Here is a 15204-nt window from a genome sequence, read left to right on the forward strand (position 1 = left end):
TTTTTTTTGTAAAAAAAAAAAAGATTTTGGTAGCAAATTTTTCTAGATCAGACCATTACAGAGTAAAGTTGAGGAGTTATGTCATTACAGAGTGGATTCAGAGTTTTTGTACTTAAAAGTATTCATTTGTGTACAAATTTTGTACCTTCATTGATAAAGGTCATTACACAAGGTGTAAAAATCTCAGAAACTTCGAATCGTTGCAGAGGAATGTCTTGAGGAACAAATTGAGAATAGTAAAATATTTCGAGAACCATCTTCTAAGGACATTACATTGTGTTTAAATAGGGGATAATGCCTTCACCTAGGCCGCATCTTCGTCGGTAGACATGAGTTTTTACGCTGACGAGTGGCAACATGTGTTGCTGACAGGCGAAGGTGTCTACAGTGCGATTAATTTAAGTTGCGATTTTTTTGACAGTTCCGCACAGGCCAGCGTGTGCCGAGCGCGTCAGCGGGCGGCAATTAAGCCACACCTAACTTAGATCGCGAACGTTGGCGGCCGCCAGGCAAACATTCTTTTACGGTAAAGAAACGACAGCAATGAACAGTGCAGTTAAATCAATGATCGTTTATAGTTATCACAGTTATGATGTAAGTGGAGCGACCCCAAGGGAGGAACCGTCACTCCTCGGAACTAATACTGGTGCCGACTGAAATTACCATCTCTTCAATCTGTTCTTCCAGCAGCCCTTTGCGAATCCAGGTCTCCTCAACTACCTTCTTCGTATGGCTAACAACTCGGGACCAGTCCTGTGGGGTAACACTTGCAATGACTTCTTTTGTCAGTGTTTCAACCTCACTGAGCATAAACTATTATTTGTTTTTTGCCACACTACCTTTCACCTGGGCCCATATGTTCTCAATCGGATTTAAATGGGCGTGATGTGGAGAGAGTCTGATTACATTATGCCCATTATCGGTAGCCACTTTGTCGACCTGAGAGCGTGGAGTTTTTAGCTCGTAAAGCGCTACAAGCTCCTTTAACTCTGCCTTTTTCATATCAGATTAAACTTCGACCGATGGAACATTTCTTTGAAAAATATCTTCTTTCCTCTACTGCATTGTCAGAGCTTTATCTATCACGACAGAGTCGTATGGCGCATTATCCATTACTACTGTCGCATTGGGAGGAATATGCTACAGCAGAACATGAGAAAAACACTCCATGAAAATTCTGGCGTTCATTTCCTCGTGGCAGTCGCCTTGCTTCCTGGAACGGAGCAACTTTAAACAGTTTGGAATCAAGGTACGAGCAGAGCCAGCGTGGAGGACGATTATTCTGCCACCCTTGCCTAGTTGTGCGACCTGTCCACCCCTTGTCAACGTGTGACACTCATTAACGCACATCTCGCCCAGCCACACAATGTCTTCGAACGAAACGCTCACCACTGCACGCAGCCTCTCCAGACCACTATGTCACTTCTCTCGATAATAAACGTCCAGACGAAAACTTTTCTTGCTGGAAAGCAAGCCCGTGTAAGCAATTTCGAATTGACGACCTACTCCCACTGAATAGTTCTGCTTCTTTGAGGCTGAAAAGAAGTTTATTTAAAGTAGGATATTCTTTGCGCTGGTAATAAGCGTACACATCTGCGAATTGCATCCTGCTGGAATGCGTCCATCTTCGTTACCCGTCTGTCATGACATCTTTTCTTGTCTGGAGTTTGTAATAAAGAATGACCTGGTGTTGCTTCTTCACTTGCGTCTTCCTTTCTTTCCTTCTCGTTGCCAATTCTCAGCACCGTAGATCGATTAATGGTAAGTGCAGCAGCTGTTCTGTCCACCACTCTTGTAACATCTACGAGGGTGAGTCAAATGAAAACCTTAAATACTTTTTAAATATTATTTATTGTGCAGAAGTGGAACAAAGCTTTATCACTTTTCAACATAATCTTCTTCACGCTCAATGCAAGTCCTCGCGCGCTTACAAAGTGCATAAATTCCTTTGGAAAAAAATTCTTTTGGTAGTCCACGCAACCACTCATGTACCGCGTGGCTTACGTCTTCATCAGAACGGAACTTCTTTCCTCCCATTGCGTCTTTGAGTGGTCCAAACATTTGGAAATCACTTGGGGCAAGGTCTGGTGAGTATGGTGGATGAGGAAGACACTCAAAATGCAGGTCTTTGATTATTGCAACTGTTGTACAGGGAGTTCAAATGGTTCTGAGCACTATGAGACTTAACGTCTGAGGTCATCAGTCCCCTAGAACTTAGAACTACTTAAACCTAACTATCCTAAGGACATCACACACATCCATGCCCGAGGCAGGATTCGAACCTGCGACCGTAGCGGTCGCGTGGTACCAGACTGTAGCGCCTAGAACCGCTCGGCCACTATGGCCGGCGTACGGGCAGTGTGGGGCCTTGCATTGTCATGTTGCAAAAGGACACCTGCTGACATCAATCCACGTCGCTTTGATTTGATTGCAGGCCGCACATGATTTTGTAGGAGATCTGTGTATGATGTACTGGTGTCAGTGGTCCCTCTAGGCGTATAATGCTCCAAAATGACTCCTTTTTCGTACCAAAAGAGAGTCAGCATAACCTTTCCTGCTGATGGTTCTGTTCGATACTTCTTTGGTTTTGGTGATGAGGAATGGCGCCATTCCTTGCTCGCTCTCTTCCTTTCCGCTAGGTGTAAGTGAACCTAGGTTTTGTCCCCAGTAACGATTCTTGCAAGGAAGCCATCACCTTCTCGTTCAAAGCGCCGAAGAAGTTCTTCACAAGCACCAACACGTCATTCTCTCATTTCAGGAGTCAGCTGCCGTGGCACCCATCTTGCAGACACTTTGTGAAACTGGAGCACATCATGCACAATGTGGTGTGCTGACCCATGACTAATCTGTAAACATGCTGCAATGTCATTCAGTGTTACTCGGCGGTTTTCCTTCACTATGGCTTCAACTGCTGCAATGTTCTATGGAGTCACAACTCGTTGTGCCTGACCTGGACGAGGAGCATCTTCTACTGAAGTCACACCATTTGTGAACTTCCTACTCCATTCGTAGACTTGCTGCTGTGACAAACATGCATCAGCGTACTGAACCTTCATTCGTCGATGAATTTCAATAGGTTTCACACCTTCACTACGCAAAAACCGAATAACAGAACGCTGTTCTTCCCTGGTGCAAATCGCAAGTGGGGCGGCCATCTTGATACTGATACTGCGACGGTATGCGTGCATCTGCACTATGCTGCCACCTACAGGCCATTCTGCACACTGTTTGTAGCGCGCTTACCAACTTACAGGATAACGGCGTGAAATTTCGATTTGTTATTACAAATTTAAGGTTTTCATTTGACTCACCCTTGTAAAATCGAACCGTAATTATTGCACTTGAGTTCAAAATAGATGCGCACAAAGCACACAAATTCGCCACTTGGCCACGTATCGGAATTTCCCCTCGGACGCTCGTTATATTCTCAGCCACTGAACGTGTTCTTTGACGACCTCTTTTACTGCAAATCTCGTGTTCAGATATGCTGCACTGTTATTATCAACGCAACGCCAGCACAAAAACTCTCGTTACAACGCCTGACCACTACGGAACACTTCAGCGACAAAAAATTGCACTTGACAAAGAGAACTGTCGGACACAGAAGCATCTAAAGCGCGACACGGCGTGGTACTAATTGTCCCCGGCGTGGCAACAGGGGCGCTTTACCAACCAAACCGCTGGCTGAGTGGTAGGGAAAGCCGGCTCACCGGTGGCATTACCTTGGCAACGGCGTCACGTCCCCTCCGGTGAGCCAAACGTCAAAATTCGCAACTAATTTTAAACGCACTATAAAGGCTCGAATGCTGTCTGCCCTGCTGCGAGCAGACCCGCTCGCAGCCCGTTGCCGGACAAATTGACGATTATAAACAAGAAAATCGTCAGCATCAGCCACGACCACGTTTTTCTGTCCGTTTTCGTACAGTCACTAGTAGTGGCCTGTTCTCGTCCAGCCACTTTTTCTTTTTTGACCATAAAGTTGGCGCATTACTGCACCCCTGCTCTGTACTTCCACCATCGGAGGGTGGCACGGAAGTTCCACCGCCATACCTTCAACGTGCTATGCTCGGCTGTTATTCAGCTGTTGCTTTGAGTCTCCTCTCACTTGTCCACCGAGACAGTTGGAACGGATCTGAACCGGTGACGCTGTGTATTAGTAAACTATCACAAAAAAAGCATCAGCCGTAATAGGTTTGAAATCATTTATTATAGCAAAACCGAAGAGGGCAGTGAGACCAACTGTAATATGTACTTTCAGTACACGAGTCGACAAGACTTTGATATTTGGTATTGTAATGTACTCGATATGACTTTTGCCTCTGTTATATAATATGGTCTTCATGTCTGATCCTAAGTCTTATACTTCCATTTTAGCACTGAAGACGGTCAGACAGTGACTGAAATCGGTTCGCTGTAATAATTGATTTTAAACACCTTACGAAAGATGCTGCCAATTCTCTTGTTTACGATATGTATTGTGGTCGTTAAGCACCTGATTTCCAATGGTACCCAACTTAAAAAAAAAAAAAAAAAACAACTGACTATTGCTGCTGAAAAGGTAGCCCATCTGGAGACATTCTTGCCCTGTCACACCAATGCTCTGTAACGTCTCTGGATGGTATTTAGCATCACTGATCGAAGCTTGGTGTAGGGATGGGCAGTTGACTCTCAACATACATAAAGATAACGTGTTGCGCATAAATAGGCACTAAGAAAAATTACTGTACGATATATCGATTGTGGAACAATCTCGTGCATTTCACACATTTTACGCTGGAAGCATTCACATACACAAAATATCTAAGAGTTATTTAAAGTGGAACAACAACGACAACCTAATTGCAGGTAAGGAGGATGCGAAACTGAGAATTACTGAAAGAATCCTCAGGAAGCAGGTAGGAGGAAGGTGTAACTTACAAAACCCTCTTTCGACAAATGCTCGAATACTTCGCGTCGGCCTTAGATCGAGATCAGATAGAATTGACAGAGGAAATAGAGGTAATACAAAGAAGAGGATCGCTTTTGTTACAGGTTCACTTCGTAAGCGCGAAGTCGTCACGGAGACGCTCAGCCAGTGGCAGAAGCTACAAGACAGGCGCTGTGCATCACGGCGTGGCATACCGCCAAGAATCCAAGAACACACATTCCTAGAAGAGACAACCGATACATTGTCTCCTCATAGTTATATCTCGCGAAAAGACCATGAGGGTAAAATTAGAGGGATTCGAACTGAAATGGAGGCTTACCGGCAATCGTTCTTCCCACGAACTGTTTCCCACTGGAATAATAAAGGGGAGAACGGACATTGATACACAAGTATAGGTGTAGGTGTGTTCTTATCCTCAATTTCTTCCTCAAGGTACTCTCTACCGACACTTCGAAGTTCGTCAGTATCGTGTTTTACGGTCAGTGTTTAGAGAGACGGAGGCAGTGGGGCAGAGAGTGAGGGAGAGGGAGAGAGAGAGAGAGAGAACAGAGCTACTGTTGGCGCCATAATTATAAATTCCTTGCGACTCATCTCCCGATACGCAATCTGTGCTTAGTTCGGCTGATATTACGAGTGAAGTGTGTGATATAACTGTTACCGTTACCATCGCGGTGTGGTAAAACGAAATTTCTCATTATCTGCATAGATTTCGAACTTTTATCAAGAGAATTTGGTAAATCTTAAGATTTACCAATGCAAACTGGTAAAGGCTGGATCCGTCGTGCAGGTTCAGACAAGTTTCATTGTTGCCAATTTTGTGTTCAGATGAGTTTCTTTGTTGCCAATTATGAGTTCTCAGTCCGCTCACTGCTGCGTAGTTTCAGTCAGTCTCGAGCATCGTGCGTACGGTCATCTTTGCGACTCGTTTTAGTGGTGTTTTTTCTGCAGCTTTGCTTCACAATGAGTGATGTTATGCGTAACAGATTTTACGAACTTTTAAGTGAATCAGTGAATAAGATGAAGGACAACAATATTTGTGTGACTGCTGAGCAATATAATATTCTCTTAAGTGAAGTTAAAAATGCAAAATTCGTTTTCAACAAAAAATCTGGTCACTGCAGACGTTTGAAGCGATATGATGTTCTCAACATTGGAGGTGAAGAGAAACTCATATCACCAGTGTCTGCAGGAAAAGAAGAAAATCGTTATTACGTTCGTTTTGATGAACTGTTTAAGTACTACTTGAGACCCATATTGCTATAGGCCAGGGGTCTCCAAACTACGGCCGGCGAGGGCCGGCAAACCGGCCCGCGTTAGATGGCCGGACATCCCCGGTATCCGGCCCGCCAGATATTTGAGGTCGTACCTATACTGCCAACAATTCAGTTTCGAGGCCTATCGCGACCAATACACCGCGACATTGGCTCTGCTACTCGCTACAAGAACTACATAACTAAACTTATTGTTGCGCCGCTTCAAGTAACAATGCGTTGACATACTCTACCTCTGTTACGTCTTGCAGTAATAGTGTTGCTAACAATGAGTTTGAGATTTCGTTAACTTTGCAGGACGCTCTCGTGAAGAATGTACAGTGACATACTTTTTTGTCGGTAAAATTCGCCAGAATAAAATACGCGCGAATTTCGGTCAGGTACGTCCACCAATCAAAATTATGTAATTAAATAAAAATCGTAGTTCGTTTCAGTGCTAGCTATTCCCACAACTTTGGATTTTTGCGATTTCATCTTTCCTTTAGCCTTACATTACGGTGATCATGGAGTGCTAGGGTGCTTTAATCCTACTAGGTAGATCTTGGCCCTTATGACTTCGTGGAGGAGTCAATGTGGCCCGCGGACTAAAAAGATTGGAGACTCCTGCTATGGTGACTGAACACGGATCACAGTGGAACTGAATCGTAGGAACAGGATTGTGACCGTTGAATCAATCGTTACTTATTTGAGATTATGTGAACCATGTCAGAAAAAGCAAAAAAACATCGAAAAGAGGTGTTGTAGTGAAACCTGTGAGAGGTTCCATGCCCTCTCTTACATGTTGCCTCTCATTTTCATCAATTTTATTGATGTTTTATGTCATTGACGGTGGTACCAGGCCGAATATGATTATTCTAATGAGAGTATTTCTACTGAGAGCTCAAAATACTTTTCACTTGATTGCTACGCATGTTGGGAACTGCTTTTAGTTTCCTCTGTTACTTCCTTGGGTGGCCTGTGCGAGGCGAGCACCGGAGGACGCGGCAAACTGCATTTCCAGTTGGAGGCTGCACTTCTGCGAATACTGAGTTGGTTATACATCAATGACCTTGAGCAACTGGCGGGACGACTGACCTCGGTTGGGTTTCGCCTATTGTAGGTAGGACGAAACGACATGCGAGCCGTCTGAGTGTCGCCACAGTTTATGTGTTTACCGTTCCGGCGCGTCTGGAACAAAGACTGCTTGCTGGCGCTGACTGACTGCATTGTCCGCGTGATTCTGAGAATACTCGTGGGCCGTGCCTTGCTGGGCGCGACTGTCTGGCGCCGGATGGCCGGTAGTCTAGGCCGGTAAAACGGCAAGTTCAGTGCCCCGAGCTGAATAGTAGAGACATGATTGGTCAAATTAAACTGAGGCCAGTTGACGTCATAAAGCCTAGCTCGAAATTGGAGGGAACAGTCGCTATTGGCGCGAATGATGTTCTGAGGTAGTGTGGGAGAATTTTGGAATCAGGACTGAATGCTGATTCGCGGTTTTCGAGGGTAGTAGGGGGTTGAGTAACGTTGGCACCATTCTTGCATTGTGCGGGTGCAGGGTTTTGGGATGTGATCTTCGTCGGAGTCGGTCTTGCGGCCTAGTCGCACTTTCTGGGAAGAACTTAGAATTCTCGGACAGCCTTCGAGGCCAGGGGTTGAAACAGAGTTGCTGTATAGCAGAAGTAGGCGCCTGCATAATCAAAGCGCTGCCTATCGCCGACGTTGTGCAGGTTTCAGGACTGGTAAAGTATTTGCGGCTCCGGCATTGTAGGACCTATCATTTTTATACTGATGTCCTCAGCAGCACTCGCGCTCGCTTTGCTACAAGTCCATCTTGCGTGTTTCTCCATGTGTTCCCATTTGAGCTCTCACTATTAATCGCAATACTGCATTATAGTGGGGGGGGAGTAATATTTGATTCATTAGGACCACCAGTCATTATCGTCAATCTACTGCATCACAGATAGTAGGAGCCCCTTGTTCTTGAGCCAACTCTTATTCACATAATAGTTCAATATAACCTACGCTTAAGCTTCTGTTTGTATTGACACTCAAGCACCTTTGTGTTATAATTTATAATAAATCACATTGTAATTTTTAATCCATTTATCATTTGATAGATAGATGCAGAATCCCATTTCCTGTCGTTTATTATGATAAGCGGTCGCGCGGTTCCAGACTGTAGCGCTCAGAACCGCTCCGTCCGGCAAATTCAGTTACAAAGACAAAACTGTTTTTCTCATGGTTCTTGGTCAATACGTGCCAGTGCAGCTGAATTTCGTAAAACAAAAAAACTGATGGGCCTCTCGTGTGTTCCTTTGCACCTGCTTAATCCCTGAGGGAAGAGCAGCAAGAATGCACAACCTGTCAGTTTTGTAAACAACTTTCTTTGTTGAATATCGGCCACTCCTACCGTTTACATCCAAACTGTACGTGGCACAAGACTGTCAGTACCGGCAATGTATGGTTCACAAGTTTTTACACTACTGTTCTTACCACACAATGACATGAAGTTTTTCCAGTATCTTTGCCGCGTTGACTGATACAAATAAGGACTGTGGTGTCTCATGGGACACGATTGTGACAGAATAACATGAATACCTCTTGAGGTACTTCAGCTTCTCCTTAAACAAACCGATCTTAACTGCCGAAATTTTGGAGATTGGTGAGTATTTTGATATAACGGTCCTGAGGTCTCTGGTGTCTCATACGGAGCAATAATGTAATTATGCTTTATTCTGTTTGATACACCAGTTACCTTCGTGTCTGTTGAAATACTTCCTATCCTTAATTCCTATGCTCAGATATAGTCTTCTCTTCAAGTAATTTTTTTTGGAGAGTCAATTCGTGCTTGTGAAGCAGCGTGACCTTGCTACGACTTTGTATATCTATCGTAGGGTGTTAAAGAGCAATCACGCACCTAGATAACAATTATATTTGCATCGTGAACACTGTGTTGTTGTTGTGTCTTCAGTCCTGAGACTGGTTTGATGCACCTCTCCATGCTACTCTATCCTGTGGAAGCTTCTTCATCTCCCAGTACCTACTGCAACCTACATCCTATTGAATCTGCTTAGTGTATTCATCTCTTGGTCTCCCTCTATGATTTTTACCCTCCACGCTGCCCTCCAATACTAAATTGGTGATCCCTTGATGCCTCAGAACATGTCCTACCAACCGATCCCTTCTTCTAGTCAAATTGTACCACAAAGTCCTCTTCTCCCCAATTTTATTCAATGCCTCCTCAATAGTTATGTGATGTACCCATCTAATCTTCAGCATTCTTCTGTAGCACCACATTTTGAAAGCTTGTATTCTCTTCTTGTCTAAACTATTTATCGTCCATGTTTCACTTCCATACATGGCTACACTCCATACAAATACTTTCAGAGACTTCCTGGCACTTAAATCTATACTCGATGTTAACAAATTTCTCTTCTTCAGAAATGCTTTCCTTGCCATTGCCAGTCTACTTTTTATACCCTCTCTACTTCGACCATCATCAGTCATTTTGCTCCCCAAATAGCAAAAATCCTTCACTACTTCAAGTGTCTCATTTCCTAATCTAATTCCCTCAGCATCACCCGACTTAATTCGACTACATTCCATTATCCTCATTTTGCTTTTGTTGATGTTCATCTTATACCCTCCTTTCAAGACACTGTCCATTCCGTTCAACTGCTCTTCCAAGTCCTTTGGTGTCTCTGACAGAATTACAATGTCAACGGCGAACCTCAAAGTTTTTATTTCTTCTCCATGGATTTTAATACCTACCCCGAACTTTTCTTTTGTTTTCTTTACTGCTTGCCCAATATACAGATTAAATAGCACCGGGGAGAGACTACAACCCTGTCTCACTCCCTTCCCAACCACTGCTTCCCTTTCACGTTCCTCGACTCTTATAACTGCCATCTGGTTTCCGTACAAATTGTAAATAGCCTTTCGCTCCCTGTATTTTACCCCTGCCACCTTCAGAATTTGAAAGAGAGTATTCCAGTCAACATTGTCAAAGGCTTTCTCTAAGTCTACAAATGCTAGAAACGTAGGTTTGCCTTTCCTTAATCTTTCTTCTAAGATAAGTCGTAGGGTCAGTATTGCCTCACGTGTTCCAACATTTCTACGGAATCCAAACTAACTTAACTAAAATGCACTCTTTGACTCATCTCGACTGTGTGTTTACCTCAATGAAATTTAATTTGTCTATCGAACTGATTCCGTAGCATTTAGTAGACAAATCGTTGGGTCACTGTATTTAGCAACAAAGTATTCGTCGCGCTTCAGGCTGCTCACTTTGATTTTGGTTTTCCACGAGACACAGTGGCCGTATCCAACAGTGGAACAGGATGCGTGACTAAACTCAGCGTGAGCGTTTCCTTCTGCAATTTAACGTACGGATTTACTATATTTGGTCGCCAGGTTCTGAAGGAACTAATTTGGAAAGTTAAATCTGTTCATTCAACTTGGAACAGTTATTCAGGTTGATTTTTAATCACGTTTAAACTTTCTTTTGCGAACAAGAATGAATCTGACGGACTGAGCTCCTGTGAACGTGCCGGCACGGAGATCCGTACGCTATGGCTGCTCAGAGGGAACAGTTCCCTCTGAGCAGCCATAGCGTACGGATCTCCGTGCCGGCACGTTCACAGGAGCTCAGTCCGTCAGTTCACCTGATGATGGCGACAAGAATGAAACTGACAATATATTTATTGATTACATTTCATTTCTTTAACACTTTTCAAATATCAGTTAAAGAAAATACGTGTAATTTGAATAAAGAAAATATACTCGTGAATTATCAAGAAAATGACTTTCGGCAATTGAATTTTGTTTGAGTGATGTAACGAAGTGACCTATCAAAAACACATAATTTTACAACCGTTTAAAATTAATAACACACTGCAGCTACCGTTGCTACTGTTATAATCATCATATTTCCATTTGAACGTAAGATTTAAGAAAAATGAAGTGCACTTTTGAAATCAAACAGTAACACTCTAATGACAATCGCAAAAGATGGACCTCCTTCAAGCCAAACAACGCCCATGTTTCTTATGCATTTTCTGCTACTCTTTGCAAAAGTAAATGGCGTTAAGTTAAGGATGAGCTCAGACCGTACATAAAAGATTAGTCTTTTCTTTTTAAATCTAGAACAATAATTTGATTGTGTACTTTGATACATTACAAAATTTACTGAATAAGCATGTCAGATCTCAACAACACACTACGTACATGGGCAATAACGCTGTTCCGCTGTGAGCAACAGTGAAAATACTGTAATATGGAATCACATAAAGACAGAACGTAAAACACAAGATAATGCAACAATGTTAGATATAAAATTACTGTAATGTGAGACGCTGCTAAATTCTTGTTGAGCGCGCATTAACTCGAAAAACACACACACTACCGTGATGTGGTTGCCTTTGCTGCAAGAACAGCTCAGCAATGCGTTGTTGTGCGGCTTTCGACTGCATTCAGTGGACCAGTGTACAAGGTGCACATCGGTCAACTTTTCCTCAGCACACTTCTCGGCACTGTTAACATTCTACTAGCGCTAAAGCACCCCGTCTTCAGGTCACATGTGGCCCACCGAGACCATCCGACCGCCGTCTCATCCTCAGATGAAGATGCGGATAGGAGGGGCGTGTGGTCAGCACACCGCTCTCCCGGTCGTTATGATGGTTTTCTTTGAGCGGAGCCGCTACTATTCGGTCGAGTAGCTCCTCAATTGGCATCACGAGGCTGAGTGCACCCCGGAAAATGGCAACAGCGCATGGCGGCCCGGATGGTCACCCATCCAAGTGCCGGCCACGCCCGACAGCGCTTAACTTCGGTTATCTGACGGGAACCGGTGTATCCACTGCGGCAAGACCGTTGCCCCTACTAACGCTACAAGGTAGACAAACAAGAGGAAAACCGAGCGGTACTGAAAGCAAACTTCAAGACGAAGAGCAAAGTGGACATTACTGTTGTCAAAAGCGAGTAAAAATGTTCAAATGTGTATGAAATCCTATGGGACCAGACTGCTGAGGTCATAGGTACCTAGACTTACACACTACTTAAACTAACTTACGCTAAAGACAACACATACCCATGCCCGAGGGAGGACTCGAACCTCCGGCGGGAGTAACAGCGAGTACCATCAGGGAATGGAACAAACAAGGCACACGGAGCATACCGTTGACATTCACTGTGTTGTGCAGAAATTTTCAGGGAAATACAGATACAGTGACAAGAAATCAAACGAAATGCAACGATTCGATAACGAGTGATAAGAGAGCATGCCTGGCTCATACCAAAATACTCGGAAAATATTCCGATCCTATGGATTTTTTTGTTTTATTGTTATTTCATCCCCCTCGCCCTATTTGGGTGGGGGTGGGCTGCCACTTGTACAATATTCCGCTCTTCAGCTTACAGCGCCTACAGAAATTAAATGGAGAACTAACAAAACATATTTATCATATTAACAGAATCTTCCGTCGGTTCTTGGTAGAACAACATTATAATAACAAATGAAAAGCACCAGTTTGCTTTTGTTCTACAATATTATTTTTATTGCTAACCGGTTTTCGGCTTACAAGGCCATCTTCAGGCATTTACTGAGTATTATCACCAAAGAAGTTAAATGTTAGCAGACATTGGTTGTGTATCACTCTCCATGTTTCATACCTCTTGATGCAGCCTTGCCTAGTACTAATTTTATCTTATTTCAATAGTTTTGTTTATCAATAGAAACTGTTGTGTAGGCATGCTATTCTTATTTTGTGCTAAAGGTTTTCCTGTCAACTCCATTGTTATTTATGTACTTTTCAGTTTTTACTATTTCATTGCAAAGATGTTACTCACTGTATGTTTCTACTTCACTCTAGATGTGTTACTTCTCTTCCAATGTTGTCTGCTAACATTTAACTTCTTTGGTGATAATACTCAGTAAATGCCTGAAGATGGCCTTGTAAGCCGAAAACCGGTTAGCAATAAAAATAATATTGTAGAACAAAAGCAAACTGGTGCTTTTCATTTATTATTAAAACATATTTATGTATGCAAAATTGAAACGGTTTTAAAATATAATGTAGAGATGATTAGGAACATGTATAATGGTTTTCGTCGTTTGAAGTATAAAAATTAAATAAAAATTCTGATAGCTGAAGATAAAAAGCCAAAACAGACACTGAAAAACTTTAAAATGAAACGAAAATAGAAAATAAAATGTCGAATCAAAACACCTTTCAGCAGCCTAAATTTCCAGTTGTCATTTTATTTGAGCAACCAGTCTCGGCGCTACATTACGTTATCCTGAGGCCCCCTGACCGAGGTTAGGAAGAATCCCACCTCTGGTCCAGTCAAATAAGGGGAGAGCATTCAGAGACTAGTATCCGTAGAACTTAGACACAGTTATCCCTTCGACTACCAGTTGCCAACTGACCAGCGCTGGGTCAGTTTTGGGGAGATTAAAGGTTAGGATGGTTGTAGATATAAATTTATAGACCGTTGGGCGGTATTGTAGGAAGTGGTTAGGTGGATAAAGATGGAAAGGAAGGATGAGTTTGGTGGGTGGGCAGAGACGTGATATCAACAGAGGAAGGGAGGGAATCAAATAGAGAGGGAGTGGAAAGGGAGACACACTGATGTGGAGAGGAAATAGGTGGGATTAACTGTAGCCAGTAAGATGAATAAACATCAGAGCGGATTTGATTGTCAGGGAGAGGAAGTCGGTTAAAGTTAAGTTGGCATAGGATATGGAGTGTGTGTAGGAGTAGGTATGATGGGATGTGTTTGTAAAGGCGTAGCAGCGGACCAGGGTTGGTGATCAGAGTGGAAAGAATGAGGTTATTGGAAACTAGTTTTCAGATAGTATAGGAGATGCGGAGGTGTTCGATGTGCGTGAGGAAAGATGCGAAGTTGGTGGAATGGTAGAAGATCCACGTGGGGGAAGGTAGACGGATGCGAAAAGCGAGTCGGAGTGCATGGCGTTCGAGGATTTGGGGAGACTTACAGAACTTTGACAGGACAGATATCTACGCAACATTTTCATTGGAGAAGATGGGTCACATCAAGCTTTTGTAGGTGTGAAGGATAGTTAAGGGATGCAATCCCTAAGTTCTATCAGTTTCTAGGTTTAGAAGTTTATTTTCTACACTGGACTTTTTGTTGGATTGGTATTAGGTGAGGTTTGTATGTTAATTGCCAATCAGTGGTTAGTCCAAGATATTTTAGTGTACTAGTGAATGGATCGGACAGTCGTAAATGGTAACGTAGAAGTCATGGAGACAGAAGGTGTGGGTGGTTCGTCATATAATTATTGCTGGGGTTTTCGAGGGGTTGATCTTAAGGAGCCCTTGATTACTCCAGGAGGTAAACTGATTGAGGTGGATTTGGAATGACAGTTGGGATTTCTGGAGTGTAGGGTAGAGGGCGAGCAAAACGATGTTATCAGCATACTGAACGAGGTGGACTGCTGAGAATGTTTCGGGCGTATTGGCAATGTAGAGGAGATAAAGAAGAGGAAAGAGGATAGATTCTTGGGGCACCGAAGTTTGGTCGGTGGACTGCGGTATACGTAAAATTTCTGATGCTTAGTCTGTTGAGTGCTGTCGGGGAATGAAGACTCCTACGCCATCTGTTGGTGTTCTGTTAAGTCTGTATATTGTGCTGCCCTCTGCAGCGGATATATTTCAACTATAACTGTAAAATGGACGTGTGAGAATTAAAGGTGTGTGTGAGCAGAAGTTTTACTGTGTCCTTGATTTCACTAGTGTGTAGCAACATTTTGGTGCCGAAACCAAAAGACCTTTCCAAGGAGTTCCGGCTCAGACAAAGGGTCAATGACGACATCTGGCGCAGGTGGAAGACAGAATACATCCTGCTGCTAAGACAATATGATGAGGTGAAGGGATACCCTTCGCAAAGGAAACTGAGAATTGGAGAGGTTGTTCTGCTCCAAGAAGACAGCAAACCACGGCACTTGTGGAAGAGGGCTGTGGTAGAAGAAGTGCGGCATGGCAGAGACAGTAAAATACGGTGCAT

General features: G+C 43.3%; 1 pseudogene; it reads right to left on the reverse strand.

Moving 5' to 3' along the window:
* Positions 1 to 11935: 11935 nt before the first annotated feature.
* On the reverse strand, positions 11936 to 12053 carry LOC126189893 (5S ribosomal RNA; annotated as a pseudogene).
* Positions 12054 to 15204: the final 3151 nt, after the last annotated feature.

The sequence above is a fragment of the Schistocerca cancellata genome, chromosome 5 (genome assembly GCF_023864275.1).
Source record: "Schistocerca cancellata isolate TAMUIC-IGC-003103 chromosome 5, iqSchCanc2.1, whole genome shotgun sequence".
NCBI classification, from domain to species: Eukaryota; Metazoa; Arthropoda; class Insecta; order Orthoptera; family Acrididae; genus Schistocerca; species Schistocerca cancellata.